This window comes from Balaenoptera physalus, assembly GCF_965194825.1.
Source record: "Balaenoptera physalus genome assembly, chromosome: 10".
NCBI classification, from domain to species: domain Eukaryota; kingdom Metazoa; phylum Chordata; class Mammalia; order Artiodactyla; family Balaenopteridae; genus Balaenoptera; species Balaenoptera physalus.
Genome location: NC_138889.1, coordinates 52,948,425 through 52,968,188, shown reverse-complemented (window position 1 = coordinate 52,968,188; position 19,764 = coordinate 52,948,425). Strand labels below are relative to the sequence as shown.

General features: G+C 39.4%; 1 protein-coding gene across 12 annotated transcripts in view; it reads right to left on the bottom strand.

Annotated features, from left to right (window-relative positions):
- The window catches only part of FAM181B (family with sequence similarity 181 member B), a 311,017-nt gene that overhangs the window by 275,339 nt on the left and 15,914 nt on the right, over window positions 1-19,764 (bottom strand). For 11 of the 12 annotated variants that reach the window (XM_082410216.1, XM_082410222.1, XM_082410226.1 and 8 more), the window contains one exon: window positions 3,631-4,406. The gene's annotated coding sequence lies outside the window, so the exon portion shown is untranslated. Of the gene's footprint in view, window positions 1-754; window positions 4,407-19,764 lie in introns of those variants that run through there. The other variant, XM_082410219.1, reaches the window with a different exon arrangement.

Genomic DNA, 19,764 nt, shown 5'->3' with positions numbered 1-19,764 from the left:
TCCTGTGAGCTCCATGAGGCTTCTGTGCCCATCTTTGCTTCCCAAGCAACTAGCACAGGACCCTGCATAGTAGAGATACTCAGGAACTAACAGACTACATTCAAAATAATAGCAAGCCCTGCCATATGCCAAGGCACTCATCTTAATCCTTTACATGCATTAGCTCTCAATGAATCCTCACAGAGCCCTGTCACGGAGGAACTATAATTATAGTTCTATCCAAGAGCTTTTTAAAGGCACAATGTAATTATGTCATTTGCCTAAATTCATACAGCTGGAAAGTAGTAGGGGTCAGACATAGATCCAGGCATCTGACCCCAGAACCAAGGGCTTAACCCTTGTGCTACAGCTGCCTCTTGAACAGAGAAATAACCTAGCTCCAGGCTTAGTTCTATAACACCCCTCGCCCAACCATTCCCTTAACTCTGACTTAGGAATGTAGCACCCATGAAACTTATATTTTGGGGCTACACACCAATGCCGTTTCATTGTTTCATTAAAACCCACATAGGGGAAGCCAGATATTGTTCATTTGTGTTACCCCAGTGATCAGCCAGAGCCGAGAACCCAGGAGCAAGCACTAAGGGGAGTATTTTCTGAAGGAAGGAAAGACGGAAGAGAGAGACGGCTCCGCCATCCCCCGTCTCCTCAGTACCTGTCAATGGGCGCGCGCGCGCACACACACACACACACACACACACACACACACACACACACACACACACACACACACACACACACACTTAGATCTCACCTCTTCTGAGTATTTTAGCTGTCAGGGGGAAAACGACTTTAAAACAGCATCCCAGCCTCTTTCCTTTGGTTTTTCTTTGTAAAGAGAATGGGATAGTCCTTCGGAATTCCTAGCTGCATCAAAGCTCCTCAAACTGACGCTGCAGCACCACCTTGTGTTCAAAGGCCATTATGTCACACCAGCTGAACCAGGTAAACAGGGTGAAAGTCTCCTTTTCCCTTCTGATTCATGTTAATGATCACACACACGCTGTCACAGACACCCGCCCTTTATAAAATACCATCGTGTGGTGGACACAGCGTGCTCTGATTACATTCCCCTCATTAAAGAACTTGCCACCCAGCTTCTGGGAGTGTTCAGCTGTAGACAGCCTCCAGGTGTCAGCCCCAGGAATTGCGTCTGCTGCAGAAAATTGCCTGGCCCAAGGTCATGCCCTCCCCAGGGTGACCCACATACAATGACCAACTGATGCAGTGGGGTAAGGATCTGGCCATCTCTGCCCAGCAGAGACACCCCTGCAGCTTGCTCCAGAGGCCCCGACGGGTTGGCTGAGGCTGCCCTTGGACCTGCATTGCAGCTCTGCTTCCCCCTCTGCCCAGTCCTGCTCCCTGTCTCCCTCTTCCGTAAGCGAAGGCTAAACCCCATCACAGAATCTGCCTCTGCAACACTGGGCCTCCGAAATGCAGAAGTATTCCTGTTTACCCATCTATTCAAGCATTTATCGAGCCTGCATGTAGGAAGGAATGAATTAGACAGAAGATCTAACTCTATTTCTGTAACCTGGAGCTCAAACTAAATGCAGCTCCTGGTTCTCTCAGCTGATTAGTAGGCAGGTGAGACTACATATAAAGTAGGTGAATCCGTTAATAGCCCCAAAAGCCTCTTTGAGGGCCTGGAGTAACCAAAAGAAATAGAACATCAGGTCCACATAGCCTTATATTTTACCAGTCATGTGACCTGCCACTCATGGGGGAAAAAGGCTATACATTTCCCACACGGATTCAAAGAGTGCATTTTGAAGATGTTTATTTAAGTTAGAGTGGGCAGCATTTCATAACCCCCTCCTGGCTTTAGTCCCTTTCCATAATCACAGCAATTAAGAGTGTTCTCAGAGAAGTATCAGCTGCCACCAATACCCTGACCCCTAATTCAGAGACACAGGTCCTGGGAGTTCCCCAACCATCTTCTAAATGTGAGCTCCTCACACCCTGAATCATGCATTTCAACATTAGGGCACGAAAGCATCTTTATTCATGGCCAGCCTTGTGAATACTGATACTGTATAGACTCTCCATACCACCTAAAGGGAGGAGAAAGCCAGGCGTTCTAAGGGCATGCATGTTGTCACCAGTAGCTCTGAATAGCTAACAAAATGCAGAAGTATAAGAGCTCTAACGCTACTGAGTAGACACCCGTTGTTCTGTTTAAATAGACACCCGCCCACCTTCCACATTTGGGGCTTCTTCTTCTGGGAAATATTCTCCCCCTGCTCGAACCACATGGTTCACAGGAGTTGTTGTGTCTGGACATGATTACATCACCTTCATCAGCACCGCCATTGGGGAGCAACCACACCTAGCAAAGCAGCGTGGCTTTGCCAGCCGCTGCAGGAGAACTATAGCAGAGTGCCTTCTAGTAAGAAGTAAACATAAGCAGCAGGGGCTGGTTTTGTTACACTCTAAACAAGTCATTTACCTCTCTGGGCCTTTTTCATTTGCACCAAGAGATAAAATTGTAGCCATCTGATGGCCTGTGATGTGTCAGGTGCTGTGCTTGGGCTTTACTTACACTGCTGCCCTTACCTCTCTCAACTGCTCAGCCAGGCAGCTATTATTTATTCCCATTTTACAGATGAGGAATTGGAGGCCCAGAGAGGTTAGGTAACTTGCCCAAGGTCACACAGCTGGGAACTAGCAGAGCTCATATTTGAACCTCAGTTTATGTAACAACAAAACCCAGCCTCCTGATAGCTTACGATATAACTTCCAGATGAAGAATCAAGAGTAATGAGGAGGGCATAGTGTCAGATGCTGTTGGGAGTTAACTCAAGGACAAGTCCCCTGGATCTGGTTAGCAGAAAGTCACAGGTGGTTTCAGACAGAAGAAACTATTTAGGTGTGGATGGGGAGATTCAGGGATGGCGTGGGCAGGGTCCCTTAAGAAAGACACGGCGTAGGCGGAGGGTGGACATAGCAGGTAACAAGAACATATTCAGTGAGTTGTACACTTGAAGGAAAGAGGGCAGTACAGGGCAGCCCACAGATAGGTGGTGGATTCAAAAGAATATTTTTTTAGAAGTGAAGAGAACTGAGAGTATTTGAGAGCAGGTGGGAAGCAGCACTTGGAAAGAGAGCCTGAGAAACAATTGAGAGCAAAGGGCTATTTTGAGAAGTGACAGTGCTGAGAAAGCATGAACTTTAGGGTCCCAGAGGAAAGAGTGCAAGATTCAGAATCAGATTGCTCAGTCTGACTCCATTTTGGGAATGCCACATAGGATGTGATTTTTCTGTGATCAAAATGTGTGGTTCTCGGGGCTTCCCTGGTGGCGCAGTGGTTGAGAATCTGCCTGTTAATGCAGGGGACACGGGTTCGAGCCCTGGTCTGGGAAGATCCCACATGCCGCGGAGCAACTGGGCCCGTGAGCCACAACTGCTGAGCCTGCGCGTCTGGAGCCTGTGCCCCACAATGGGAGGGGCTGCGATAGTGAGAGGCCCGCGCACCGCGATGAAGAGTGGCCCCCGCACCACGATGAAGAGTGGCCCCCGCTTGCCGCAACTAGAGAAAGCCCTCGCACCAAACGAAGACCCAACACAGCTAAAAATAAATAAATAAATAAAGTAGCTATGTTAAAAAAAAAAAAAAATGTGTGGTTCTGATTAAATTCCTTCACCTCCCTATGTGTCAATTTTGCTTCTATAAAATGAGCATAAGAATAATATCTTAAAGGGTTATTGTGAAGAATATAAGAGTAAATACAAATAAATACTTTAAAGCAGTGTGAAAAAAAAAAACCCAGCCTCCTTACCCACCCCCCCATTGCTGTCTCTTAATAGCACCACACCAGTTCTTGAAAGAGTGAATGTGAAAGCCCTGCACATCATAGGCACTCAATACACGCTACAGGGAACGAAGCTGAAGCAGAATAGTAGCTGTTCACTGAAAACTTGCACAGCGGATGCTACAGCACAGCTCACCACCATCCCGTGTTTGCATCTGTCAGTCAAGATGGTTAACCTACCGTGAATTTGGAGGAGGCAGGGCGTGCTCCCTCACCAAAGATTCTGTCCAGAATGTCGTGTCAGGTGCTACCTAGACCCCAGCATGCTTGAGAGTCGCTCCCTGTCACTCCCGCACTTTGATTCCTTGAATACCAGCTTCCTTTGCCTCGGGCGCCAGGTTTATAGGCCTCTGTGTCTTTTCATCATATCCCTCCACCTCTGTGATTGATGCTTTTATAACAAACGATCCTCCCCTCAGTCACTAATTGCCTGAGTTTCAGGAATCTCTTCTGTGGTCTTGGGAAAGCCAGTGAGTCGTCACTCACCCCCCACCTCAACCTCCTTCTAAGGCAAACCCGAAGCAGTTTCCCAAACAATAGTATTTTATTGACGGGTTTCTGCAACCCAAGATGGTGAAGCGTCTCTTAACTGACCTAAGAAATAAGAATAGGGAAAAGAATAGTATTAATGGTCCACAGCCAGCACATGTGACATCTGATGAGGATCATTTTTTAACACCTCCCGCCTCCATAAAATAACTTCATTTTTAGTAATAATTATGAAAGAAAACAAATAATCAGGATGATCAGACAAGGAATGCAAGCAGTGAAAAAAATTTTGCACCATATATATGTATGTATAGTCATGACAGTAAAAAATTTTAAACTGACATAAATATTAAAGTAGAAAAGGAGGATAATATAATTACTTCACTTTTTTTTTAAAGAAGAGGGAGGTAAATGCATGAAGAAAAGCTTCCAGTAAAGTGAACCCCACGATATTCCAAGAATGATTTGCACAGAGAAGGAAAGAATTGAAGTAACTCAAGTTCTGTTTCTTCATTTTACAATCACTGTGCTATCTGTTTTTTTATTTTTAATCTACTTGCTTAAGTGCAGAAATATGTAGGACCACAGGGAACTGTGCCCAAAACAGGCTGGAACAATTTCACATCGTTATGAATTACTTGCCAAACTCACACCTGTAGCTGAGTCCACATGTGTTAGGAGCTGACTGAATAACTGGAAAGTCTCTGAATTAACTTCCATGTAAATTACAATTTTAAATAAAAGATAAATAACAAAAGTATACTAGATGGAGCATAAATATATGTGTGCATACGGCAAAGGAAACCATCAGCAAAATGAAAAGACAACCAACGGACTGGGAGAAAATATTTGCAAACAGTGCAACCGAGAAAGGGTTAATATCAAAAACATAAAAATAGTTCATACAACTCAATATCAAAAAAAAACACCGGGCTTCCCTGGTGGCGCAGTGGTTGAGAATCTGCCTGCCAATGCAGGGACACAGGTTCGAGCCCTGGTCTGGGAAGATTCCACGTGCCACGGAGCGACTAGGCCCGTGAGCCACAATTACTGAGCCTGCACGTCTGGAGCCTGTGCTCCGCAACAAGAGAGGCCGCGACAGTGAGAGGCCCGCGCGCCGCGATGAAGAGTGGCCCCCACTTGCCACAACTAGAGAAAGCCCTCGCACAGAAACGAAGACCCAACACAGCCATTAAAAAAAAAAAAAAAAACACCACCCAATCATAAAATGGGCAGAAGACTTAAATAGATATTTTTCCATGGAAGACATACAGATGGCTAACAGGCACATGAAAAGATGCTCAACGTCACTAATTATTAGAGAAATGCAAATCAAAATCACCATGAGGCATCACCTCACACCTGTCAGAATGGCCATCATCAAAAAGTCTATAAATAATAAATTCTAGAGAGGGTGTAGAGGTAAGGGAACCCTCCTACACTACTGGTGGGAATGTAAATTGGTGCAGCCACTATGGAGAACAGTAGGGAGATTCCTTAAAAAACTAAAAATAGAGCTACCATAGTATCCTATAATCCCACTTCTGGGCATATATCCAGAAAAGAAGAACACTCTAATTCAAAAAAGACACATGCACCCCAATGTTCACAGCAGCATTATTTACAATAGCCAAGACATGGAAACAACCCAAGTGCTCATCAACAGATGATTGGTTTAAGAAGATGTAGTACATATATACAATGGAATATTACTCAGCCATTAAAAAAAAGAATGAAATATTGTCATTTGCAGCAACATGGGTGGACCTAGAGATTATCATATTAAGTGAAGTAAGGCAAGCAGAGAAAGACAAATACTGCCTTTTATCACTTATATGTGGAATCTAAAAAATAATACAAATGAATCTATATACAAAACAGAAACAGACTTACAGATATAGAAAACAAATTTATGGTTACCATAGGGGAAAGGGAGGTGGGGTGGGAGTAAATTAGGAGTATGGGATTAACAGATACAAACTACTATACATAAAATAGGTAAGCAACAAGGATTTCTTATATAGCACAGGGAACTCTCTTCAATATCTTGTAATAACCTATAGTGGAAAACAATCTTTAAAAAATGTATATATACATAACTGAATCACTGTGCTGTATACCTGAAACTAACACAGTATTGCAAATCAACTATACTTCACTAAAAATATGTGTGTGTGTGTGTGTGTGTGTGTGCATATTGGAATTATTCAACCTCCACAGTATCCACAGCAAAGGTGTTTTTTTTCTTTTCTTCCAGGGACCAGTATTTTGTAACTGACATTGTTTAGAATTGCTAGTTTATGATGACAATAAAAAGCAAACCCATTTCCAGGCAGCTCTGTTACTGTTTATAAATCCTCTCCTTATTGCTTATACATGCAGCGGACACCCAACAACCCCACCTTTGGTACCACTGTCGGTGGATACTGTTTTTAGATTCCTGCTATGTGCCACCAACGGTGCTACAAACTTTAAATATATTAGCTCATTTAATCCTCACAACACTCATTAAAGGAGTTAATATATTCAGGATGTTGCCAAGCATACAGTGAGGCCTCGAAAAATCTTTGTTCTCATCTTCATCATCATCATCATCAACATCAATCCCACTTAATCATTCGAAATTGAGTCACAGAGAGGCTAAGTAACTTACCCAATGTGACTCAGCTAATAAGTGCAGAACCAGAATTTGAATTTCAATCTACCTGACTCCAAAAGTGAGTCCTGGCGGCAATGCCATTTGGCTAAACATTTGCAAGCTAGGTATTGTGTAGCAGGAGAAGCTGCCTACCTGGGAGTGATTCAATAGATCCCCAAAACTTCAGTTTGCTGTTCAGTCCCTCTCACACTAGCTTTTTGTGATACCTGAAATTCAGCCATTCACCCCTCTTTTCAGTCTTAAGTAACATTCTTAGCATTTATTAGAGTGTGATGTTAAATAAGTCTGTGATCATTAGATAAATGCGTGTCCCCCATAGGCTGACAGCTACAAGAGGGCAGGGTGGGACCACATCTGCTTTGCTTCCAGAGTGTCCCCAGCACCTAGCTTAGGTCCTAAGATATCGTAGGCACCAAAAATGCCTGTGTGGTAACCAAACATTGGCATTTAAGTCTCCAATACTGATATAGCCCTCATTCAAAAGGTCCAAGAGCCTCAATGAACTTCAATTCAGCATTTACAGTGTCAGGTACTGTAAAAGGAGATGAAGGAAGAGAATATTAAGCAAGATTGCTGCTCTTAAAAAACTTGCATTCTAGGGGCTTCCCTGGTGGCGCAGTGGTTGAGAATCTGCCTGCTAATGCAGGGGACACGGGTTCACGCCCTGGTCTGGGAAGATCCCACATGCCGCGGAGCAACTAGACCCGTGAGCCACAACTACTGAGCCTGCGCATCTGGAGCCTGTGCTCCTCAACGAGAGGCCATGATAGTGAGAGGCCTGCGCAGCGCGATGAAGAGTGGCCCCCGCTTGCCGCAATTAGAGAAAGCCCTAGCACAGAAACGAAGACCCAACATAGCAATCAAGCAATCAATCAATCAATAAATTAAAACTTAAAAAAAAAAAAAAAAACTTGCATTCTAGCAAGAGACAGGAATATACCCTACAGGGCTGGATATAATTTGCTTTCAGTCATTTTCATGTGCCAGGTACCACAACCTAATTTCTTTCCTACACATGGTTCTGCAAGCTGTTTTTGTTTTGGTTTGGTTTGGTTTGGTTTATTTTGATTTTTTTTTGAAGTATAGTTGATGTACAATATTATATAAGTTACAGGTGTACAGTATAGTGATTCACAATGTTTAAAGGTTATATTCCATTTATAGCTATTATAAAATATTGACTATATTCCCTGTGTTGTACAATATATCCTTGTAGCTTATTTTATACATAGTAGTTTGTACCTCTTAATCTCCCTATGCTGCCCTGCCTTCCCTCTCCCCACTGGTAACCACTAGGCTGGTCTCTGTGAGTCTCTTTCTTTTTTGTTATATTCATTAGTTTGTTGTATTTTTTGGATTCCACATATAAGTGACATAAAGCCTGTTTTCTTTTCTTGCCAGTCCCCATACTTCTCTCTCTCTCTTTCAATATGAGGGTAGCTACCTTGAGATCATCTGAAAGAAAAGGCTGAGTGGGAAAATAACACCCTTAATTTGGCATTTGCCTAATGTTCCTTTATTTAATGAAGAAACTTTCATGCGACGAATAATTCAAATTTTCTCAGCCATATATTCTTCTGTTGCATAGAACAGATCCCCTTTCATGGACCCCTGAACTGTTAAAAGAACAAGAAATAAACTTCTATAAGTCAGAAAGAGAAAGAGAAGTACCATACGATATCACTTATATGTGGAATTTAAATTCTGACACAAATGAACTTATCTACAAAACAGAAACAGACTCACAGACATAGAGAACAGGCTTGTGGTTGCCAAGGAGGAAGGAGGGTAAGGGAGGGAAGGATTGGGAGTTTGGGATTAGCAGATGCAAACTATTATATATAGAATGGATAAACAACAAGGTCCTACTGTATAGCACAGGGAACTATATTCAATGTCCTGTGATAAACCATAATGGAAAAGAATATAATAAAGAAAGTATATACATGTATAACTGAATCATTTTGGTATACAGCAGAAATTAACATTGTGAATCAACTATACTTCAATAAAAAAAGAAATAACTTTTATTGCGTTGAACCATCACATGCATGGAGCTTTTTGTTACCAGAACCTAACCTACACATACTAAGTTTAAAACTGACTATAGTATAAGGCAGAATGAAGTAAATTCTAAGTAGGGATATACATCATACACTTAGAAGAGCAGAGATGAAGAAATGATGATATTTTCTGCTTAATATTTATTGTCCTGTGCATCAGACTTTATCCTCACAATAACACCACTGAGTATATTTTATCTCCTTTGTATAGCTTGGGAGACTGAGATTAGAAAAATTAAGGAATTTGCACAACTTCACAAAGCTAACTATTTGTAGAAGTAAGATACAAATTTAAGTGTCACCTCAAAACCCTCAGTCTTTCCAAGACACCATGTTACCCCTTGTAGTGGAGGTCAAGGATGACTTGAAAGGGGGCTGGTATATGAACTGGGCCTGAAACAATGAAAACAGTGTACAAACCAAGTATCAGAGGGATCCAATCGATAACACACTTTTATGCAAATTAAGCTTTGCCTAAGTGACCCAGAGTTATTTCGTGGTGCTTACAAAATTGGAAACAAAACTCGTTTAATACATAAAGCTACTTTCCGGAGAGATAATCAGTATTCTCAAGCTGAGCATGCATTTGTCCTCTTCTGGGTGGACAAGTCGTTGGGATGATGGGACCATCCACCATCTGTCTGGTTAAATAATAACTGCCAAAAACCAGGGGCTGAAGCTCTTAGCAGAGTAAGGACTCTCTAGGATCAGCAGTCGCCTTGAGCCTCCTCGTAGACAACATACCAATTAAGGGGACTAATTAGGCTTCTGTTAGATTCCAGTGGGATCCATTAAAAGAAAATCTTGTAAAATATTTTATCCCAGAACATGTACTTGGATAATCCAGAAAACTGATCTAATTAAGAGATTAAAACTCACTGAAGTAGATTCCAGGACAGAATTGTTTCTGTCAAAACAACATGGGGGAGAGAGGACCTTCAAGATGGCAGAGGAGTAAGACATGGAGATCACCTTCCTCCCCACAAATACATCAAAAATACATCTACATGTGGAACAACTCCTACAGAACACCTACTGAACACTAGCAGAAGACCCCAGACTTCCCAAAATGCAAGAAAATCCCCACGTACCTGGCTGTGTGGCTGACAGAGTCTTGGTGCTGTGGCCAGGTGTCAGTCCTGAGCCTCTGAGGTGGGAGAGCAGAGTTCAGGACATTGGACCACCAGACACCTCCTAGCCCCAAGTAATATCAATCAGCAGGAGCTCTCCCAGAGACCTCTATCTCAACGCCAAGACCCAGCTCCACTCAACAACCAGCAACCAGGTCTCCAGTGCTGGACACCCCATGCCAAACAACTAGCAAGACAGGAACACAACCCCACCCATTAGCAGAGAGGCAGCCTAAAATCATAAGTTCACAGACACCCCAAAACACACCACCGGATGTGCTCCTGCCCACCAAAAAGACAAGATCCAGCCTCATCCACCAGAACACAGGCACGAGTCCCCTCCACCAGGAAGCCTACACAACCCACGGAACCAAACTTACCCACTGGGGGCAGACACAAAAAACAATGTGAACTATGAACCTGCAGCCTGTGAAAAGGAGACCCCAAACACAGTAAGTTAAGCAAAATGAGAAGACAGAGAAATACGCAGCAGGTGAAGGAGCAAAGTAAAAACCCAGCAGACCAAACAAATGAAGAGGAAATAGGCAGTCTACCTGAAAAAGAATTCAGAGTAATGATAGTAAAGATGATCCAAAATCTTGGAAATAGAATGGAGAAAATAAGAAATGTTTAATAAGGACCTAGAAGAACTAAAGAGCAAACAAACAATGATGAGCAACACAATAAATGAAATTTAAAATTCTCTAGAAGGAATCAATATCAGAATAACTAAGGCAGAAGACGGATAAGTGACCTGGAAGATAAAATAGTGGAAATAACTACCACAGAGCAGAATAAAGAAAAAAGAATGAAAAGAATTGAGGACAGTCTTAGAGACCTCTGGGACAACATTAAACACACCAACATTCGAATTATAGGGGTCCCAGAAGAAGAAGAGAAAAAGAAAGGGACTGAGAAAATGTTTGAAGGGATTATAGTTGAAAACTTCCCTAACATGGGAATGGAAATAGTCAATCAAGTCCAGGAAGCACAGAGAGTCCCATACAGGATAAATCCAAGGAGAAACACGCCAAGACACATATTAATCAAACTATCAAAAATTAAATACAAAGAAAAAATATTAAAAGCAGCAAAGGAAAAGCAACAAATAACATACAAGGGAATCCCCATAAGGTTAACAGCTGATCTTTCAGCAGAAACTCTGCAAACCAGAAGGGTGTGGCAAGACATATTTAAAGTGATGAAAGGGAAAACCTACAACCAAGATTACTCTACCCAGCAAGGGTTTCATTCAGATTTGACAGAGAAATTAAAACCTTAACAGACAATCAAAAGCTAAGAGAATTCAGCACCACAAAACCAGCTTTACAACAAATGCTAAAGGAACTTCTCTAGGCAGGAAACACAAGAGAAGAAAAGACCTGCAAAAACAAACTCAAAACAATTAAGAAAATGGTAATAGGAACATACATATCAATAATTACCTTGAATGTAAATGGATTAAATGCTCCAAGCAAAAGACACAGACTGGCTGAATGGATACAAAAACAAGACGTGTATATATGCTGTCTACAAGAGACTCACTTCAGACCTAGGGACACATACAGACTGAAAGTGAGGGGATGGAAAAAAATATTCCATGCAAATGGAAATCAAAAGAAAGCTCGAGTAGCAATTCTTATATCACACAACATAGACTTTGAAATAAAGACTACTACAAGAGACAAAGGAGGACACTACATAATGATCAAGGGATCAATCCAAGAAGAAGATATAACAATTGTAAATGCCTATGCACCCAACATAGGAGCACCTCAATACATAAGGCAAATGCTGACAGCCATAAAAGGGGAAATCGACAGTAACACAATCATAGTAGGGGACATTAACACCCCACTTTCACCAATGGACAGATCATCCAAAATGAAAATAAATAAGGAAACACAAGCTTTAAATGACACATTAAACAAGATGGAGTTAATAGATATTTATAGGACATTCCATCCAAAAACAACAGAATACACTTTCTTCTCAAGTGCTCATGGAACATTCTCCAGGATGAATCATATCTTGGTTCACAAATCAAGCCTTGGTAAATTTAAGAAAATTGAAATCATATCAAGTATCTTTTCAGACCACAACGCTATGGGACTAGATATCAATTACAGGAAAAAAAAACTGTAAAAAATACAAACACATGGAGGCTAAACAATGCACTATTAAATAACCAAGAGATCACTGAAGAAATCAAAGAGGAAATCAAAAAATACCTAGAAACAAATGACAATGAAAACACGACAGCCCAAAACCTATGGGATGCAGCAGAAGCAGTTCTAAGAGGGAAGTTTATAGCAATACAATCCTACCTCAAGAAACAAGAAACATCTCAAATAAACAACCTAATCTTACACCTAAAGTAATTAGAGAAAGAAGAACCAAAAAAACCCAAAGTTAGCAGAAGGAAAGAAATCATAAAAATCAGATCAGAAATAAATGAAAAAGAAATGAAGGAAACAATAGCAAAATTCAACAAAACTAAAAGCTGGTTCTTTGAGAAGATAAAATTGATAAACCATTAGCCAGACTCATCAAGAAAAAAAGGGAACAGACTCAAATCAACAGAATTAGAAATGAAAAAGGAGAAGTAACAACTGACACTGCAGAAATACAAAGTATTATGAGAGATTACTACAAGCAACTATATGACAATAAAATGGACAACCTGGAAGAAATGGCTAAGCAGAAAAGAAAAGGCTATGACAAGAAGCAAGAATCCATAAGACAGGAAAAGTCCCACTAGTAAAGAAAAATATATAGTGAAGGCTGTGGATCAACGACTTAAATAAGCTAGTACAAAGATTAAAAGACAAAAAAAATACAAAATCAACTATAACTACAATGAACAGTGAATGAATAAACATGAAGATGTAAAATATGACATCAAAAACATAAAACATGGGAGAGTGGAGTAAAAAAAAATGTAGATCTTTTAGAATGTGTTTGAACTTAAATGACTATCAGTTTAAAACAAGTAGATATAGTTATAGATCAACGTACCTGATGCCCATGATAACCACAAATCGAAAAACCTACAATAGATAAACAAAAGCTAGAGAGAAAGGAACATAAGCATTCCGTTAAAGAAAATCATCAAACCACAAGGGAAGAAACTAAATGAAAAAGAAAAAAAGAGAGAATAATTGCAAAAACAATCAGAATTCAAGTAACAAAATGGCAATAAGTACACATCTATCAATAATCACTATAAATATCAAGAGACTAAATGCTGCAATCAAAAGACATAGCATGGCTGACTGGTGGGGGGGAGGGAACAAGACCCATCTATTGATATATGCTGCTTACAAGAGACTGACTTCATATCTAAAGACAAAGACTGAAAGTGAGGGCATAGAAAAGGATATTTCATGCAAAGGAAATTGGCAGAGAGCTGGGGTAGCAATATTCATATCTAGGCAAAGTAGACTTTAAAACAAAGTCTATAACAAAAGACAAAGAAGGGCATTATATAAAGATAAAAATATCAGTATAACAGGATATAGCACTTGTTAACATATATTCACCTAGTATAGGAGCACCTAATTATATAAAGCAAATATTAACAAACATAAATGGAGAAATTGACATTAATACAATTATAGCAGGAGACTTTAACACCCCACTTACATCAATGGAAAGATCATCCAGGCAGAAAATCAATAAGGAAACAGTGGCCTTAATTGACATATTAGACCAGTTGGTCTTTATAGATATCTACAGGACATTACATTCAAAAACAGCAGAATACACATTCTTTTCAAGTGCACATGGAATGTTCTCCAGGATGGCTCACATGCTAGGTCACAAAACAAGTCTCAACAAATTTAATAGGATAGAAATTATATCAATTTTATGACCAAAAGGGTGTTAAACTAGAAATCAATTACAGGAAGAGAAATGGGAAGAACAAAAACACATGGCGACTAAACAATATGCTACTAAAAACCAATGGGTCAATGAAGAAATCAAAGAGGAAATCAGAAAATACCTTGAGACAAATGAGGACAAAAATACAACTTTCCAAGATCTATAGGATGCAGCAAAAGCAGTCCTAAGAGGGAAGTTTATAGAGATACAAGCCTACCTTAAGAAACAAGAAGAAATTCAAAACAACCTAACTTACCATCTAAAGGAATTGGTGGGGAGAGCCCAAAATCAGCAGAAGGAGGGAAATAATAAAGATCAGAGAGGAAATAAATAAAATAGAGACCAAAAAAACAACAGAAAAAATCAATGAAATCGAGACCTAGTTTTTTGAAAAGATAAACAAAACTGATAAGCCTATAGCCAGACTCATTAAGAAAAAAAGAGAGAGGACCCAAAATAAACAAAATAAGAAGTGAAAGAGAATTAAAACCAATAACACCAAGATACAAAAAATCATAAGAGAACACTATGAACAGTTATATGCCAAGAGAGTGTATGACCTAGAAGAAATGGATAAATTTCTAGAAACATACACTCTTCCAAGACTTTATCAGGAAGAAATAGACAATCTGAATAGACCAATCACTAGAAGTGAAATTGAATTAGTAATCAAAAAACTCCCAGCAGACAAAAGCCCAGGACCAGACAGTTTCACAGGGGAATTCTTCCAATTATATAAAGAAAATTTAATACCTATCCTTCTCAAAGTATTCCAAAAAACTGAAGAAGAGAAAACACTTCCAAATTTATTCTTCAAGGCCACCATTACCCTGATACCAAAACCAGACAAAGACACTACAAAAAAAGAAAATTACAAGCCAATATCTCTGTTGAATATAGATGTAAAAATCTTCAACAAGATATTAGCAAACCAAATTTAACAACATATAAAAAGGATCATACACCATGATCAAGTGGGATTTATTCCAGGGAGGCAAGGATGGTTGAATTTCCACAAATCAATCAATATGATACACCACATTAATAAAATGAAGGATAAAAATCACATGATCTTCTCAATAAATGCAGAAAAAGCATTTGAAAAAATTCAACATCACTTCATGATTTAAAAAACTCTCATCAAAGTGAGTATGGAGGGAACATATCTCAACATAATAAAGGCAATTCATGACAGACCCATAGCTAACATTATGCTCAATGTGAAAAGCTGAAAGAGTTTCCTCTGAAATCAGAACAAGAAAAATATGTCCACTCTTGCCACTTCTATTTAACATAGTATTTAACATAAGAAGTTCTAGCCACAGCAATCAGACAATAAAAAGAAATAAAAGGCATCCAAATTGGAAAGGAAGAAGTAAAACTGTCACTATTTGCAGATGACATGATACTATATACTACAGGAAACCCTAAAGCCTCCACCAAAAAACTATTAGAACTAATAAATGAGTTCAGTAAAGTTGCAGAATACAAGATTAATATACAGAAATTTGTTGCTTTTCTACACACTAATAATGAACTATCAGAAAGAGAAAGTAAGAAAACAATCCTGTTTAAACTGCATCAAAAACAATAAAATACCTAGGAATAAACTTAACCAAGGAGGTGAGAGACCTATACTCTGAAAACTATAAAACACTGAGGAAATAAATTGAAGACGATATGAAGAAATGAAAGATATCCTGTGTTCATGGATTAGAAGAATTAATATTGTAAAAATGGCAATACTGCCCAAAGCAACCTACATATTTAATGCAATCCTTATCAAAATACCTATGACATTTTTCACAGAACTAGAACAAATAATCCTAAAATTTATATGGAAACACAAAAGACCCCAAATAGCCATAAAAGTCCTGAGAAAGAACAGAGCTGGAGGAATCACACTGCCTGAATTCAGATTATACTACAAATCTACAGTCATCAAAACAGTATGGTACTGGCACAAAAAGAGACACATAGATCAACTGAACAGAATAGAGAGCCCAGAAATAAACCCACACACTTATGGTCAATTAATCTAGAACAAAGGAGGCATGAATATACAATGAAGAAAAGACAGTCTCTTCAATAAGTGGTTTGGGAAAACTGGACAGCTACATGTAAAAGAATGAAATTGGAACATTTTCTCACACCATATACAAAAAATAAACTCAAAATGAATTAAAACCCAAATGTAAGACCAGAAACCATAAAACTCCTAGAAGAAAACATAGAACACTCTTTCACATAAATTGTAGCAATATTTTTTTTTGGATCTGTCTCCTAAGGTAAAGGAAACAAAAGCAAAAATAAACAAAAGGGACCTAATTAAACTTAAAATCTTTTCCACAGCAAAGGAAACCATCAACAAAACAAAAAGGCAGCCTACTGAATGGGAGAAAATATTCACAAATGATATGATTGATAAGGGGTTAATATCCAAAATATATAAGCAGCTCATACAATTCAACATCAAAAAAAAAAACCAATTAAAAAATGGGCAGAAGACCTGAATAGACATTTTTCCAAAGAAGATATACAGATGGCCAACAGGTCAACGTGAAAAGATGCTCAGCATCAATAATCATCAGGGAAATGCAAATCAAAATCACAATGAGATATCACCTCACACCTGTCAGAATGGCTCTCATTAAAAGACCACAAATAACAAATGTTGGTGAGGATGTGGAGAAAAGGGAACACTCTTACACTGTTGGTGGGGATGTAAATTTGTGCAGCCACTGTGGAAAACAGTATGCAGGTTCCTCAAAAAACAAAAATAGAACTACCATATGGTCCAGCAATTCCACTCCTGGATATATACCTGAAGGAAACAAAAACACTAATTCAAAAAGATACATGCACCCCTATTTTCATAGCAGTATTGTTTACAATAGCCAGGATATGGAAGCAACCTAAGTGTCCATCAACAAATGAATGAATCAAGAAGATGTGATATATATACACAATGGAATGTTACTCAGCCATAAAAAGGAATGAAATTTGCAACAACATGGTTGGACCTGGAGGGTATTACGCTAAGTGAAATAAGTCAGACACAGAAAGACAAATACTGTGTGTATAAATGTATATGTGGCATCTAAAAAGTAAACAAACTGGTGAATATAACAAAAAAGAAACAGACTCACAGATATAGAGAATAAACTAGTGGTTACCAGTGGGGAGAGGGGCAAGATAGGGGTAGGGGATTAAGAGATACAAACTACCATGTATAAAATAAATAAGCTACAAGGATATATTATACCACACGAGGAATATAGCCAATATTTTATAATAACTTTAAATGGAGTATAATCTATAAAAATATTGAATCACTATGTTGCACACCTGAAACTAATATAATATTGTAAATCAACTATACTTCAATTTTTAAAAATGAAGGATCAGTTTTTGAACATAAGGAATCTGAGCCCAGGCCTGGTGCTCTATCCAAATCAGGCAGATATAATTACCAGACTTCATCCTCAGCACCTGTGGAACAATACAGTCTTAATCTCAGAGTCCACAGTATCAAAATTCCTTCCTCTCCCTATGGGTTTCCTCGGGACTAAGATCTAACATCCTCTCTGTGTATAAGGAAAACACAAGAGTAACAGCATCTCATCAAACTATGTTTTCCCAGCTCCATCAGTCAGAGTCTCCACAGTAAACAGATGATATGCCGAAAGGAAGAAAATGAAGAGAGTTTTACAAAGGTCCTACCTACAGATATGTGGGTGGAGGTAAGGGAACTGGTGATGGATGAAGAGCCAGGCACTAGTTGCAGCAGGAAGGCTTCACCACCCCAGGCATGAAAGAGCCCGGGGAAGAAAAACAGTGGTAGCAGAACCTGGACCGAGCTGGAGCCCCGGAGTAGGACCACCAAGCAGGAAAGGCAGCCTGTGGTAGGCAAAATTTCTAGGAGTGGCCCCAAGATTTTACACTCTCACCTCCGGAACCTCTAAATGTGATGAGCTATACCTCCTGAGATTGTATTATGTCATGTGGCACCAATGGCCTTAACTAAGGGAGATTACCTAGGCGAGCTGAATCTAATCACACAAGCATTTAAAAGCAGAGAGTTTTCTCTACCTGGTAAGAGAAGAAGGTAGGAGGAGAAGCCAGAAAGACTCAAACTTTGAGGACTTGACCTACCATTGCTGGCTTGAAGATGGAGTGGTCATGTGGGAAGGATGCAGACAGTCTCCAGGAGGAGTGGGCAGCTGGGCAGACAGCCAGCCAGGAAACGGGACCTCAGTCCTACAGTGGCAGGAGCTAGGTTCTGCCAGCCTGAATGAGCTTGGAAGCAGACATCCCCACCTCCATCTCGAGCCTCCAGATAAGAACCCAACCCAGCTGACACCTTGATTTCAGGCTTATGAGACCCTGAAGAGAGAACCCAGCTGAGTCCACCTGAACTTCTGACTTCCAGAACTGTGCGCTGATAAATGGGCGTTGTTTTAAGCCCCTAAATGTGCTGATTTGTTACAGCAGTGATAGAAAACTAATATACAGCCAAAGAGGAGCACAGCTTCTGCCAGAATCAAAGACCCAGACCCTTGTGGCAGAGGCAGGGAAATAAGTACCCCAACCTCTGTTTTCTCCTCCAGGGCCTCCCATTGGCCAGGCCATTGAGATCACCCCTGATGTCAGTCTCCCAGAGCCTCACTCAGGGAAGGTACCAACAGGTTCCAGGCCCAAGGGTGAATTTGGGTTTTGTAGAGAACAAAGCTAATACAACTTTAGGACCCTAGCAAGAAAAAGAATACAAACTTATAAAAAAGGAGGAAAAAAATGATGTGATATATACACAGTGGAATACTACTCAGCCATAAAAAGGAATTTTCCCATTTGCAATAACATAGATGGACCTGGAGGGTATTTCGCTAAGTGAAATAAGTCAGACAGAGAAAGACAAATACAGTATAATATTACTTATATGTGGAAACTATAAAATACAACAAACTAGTGAATATAACAAAAAAGAAGAACAGATTCACAGATATAAAGACAAACTAGTGGTTACTAGTGGGGAGAGGGAAGGGGGAAAGGACAGATAGGGGTAGGGCATTAAGAGGTACAAACTACTAAGCATAAAATAAGGTACAAGGATATATTGTACAGCACAAGGAATATAGCCAATATTTTATAACTTTAAATAGAATGTAATCTATAAAAATTTTGAATCACTATGTTGTATACCTGAAACTAATATATTGTAAATCAGCTATACTTCAATGAAAAATAAGTAAATATTCAAAAAAAAGACAAACTTATAAGATTAATCACCACACAAATATTTATTTCAAAATTTTAAAAATCACAACAGATGACAGATTTATAAAAGTTATCAAATGCCACAAACACCACAAATTCTAAAAAGTAAATTAATATTTTTCTGAACCACTCTCAAAATGCTTTTGTCCTACATTTTGGCAGTGGTTTTCTTTAATTGCCCCTTCATATGGCAATGATATTGTAATCTTATTTTCTATGGAGAAAATAGACAATTTAGTCTTTCCTCTAGCATGGTGATTCATTTTTTTTCTCTTGATTTTAGGAAAGTTACTTTCACCCTCACAACTTGTTACTTATAGTGTCATGTGAAATTTTAGAATTGCTGTCAAAATTTGGGGAAATCTCTATTAATTTTCTTTCATGTGTGAACTTTAAGATTTCAAGATATTTCAAGATTTTTTGTGCAGTGATTAGTCTTAAACCATCCT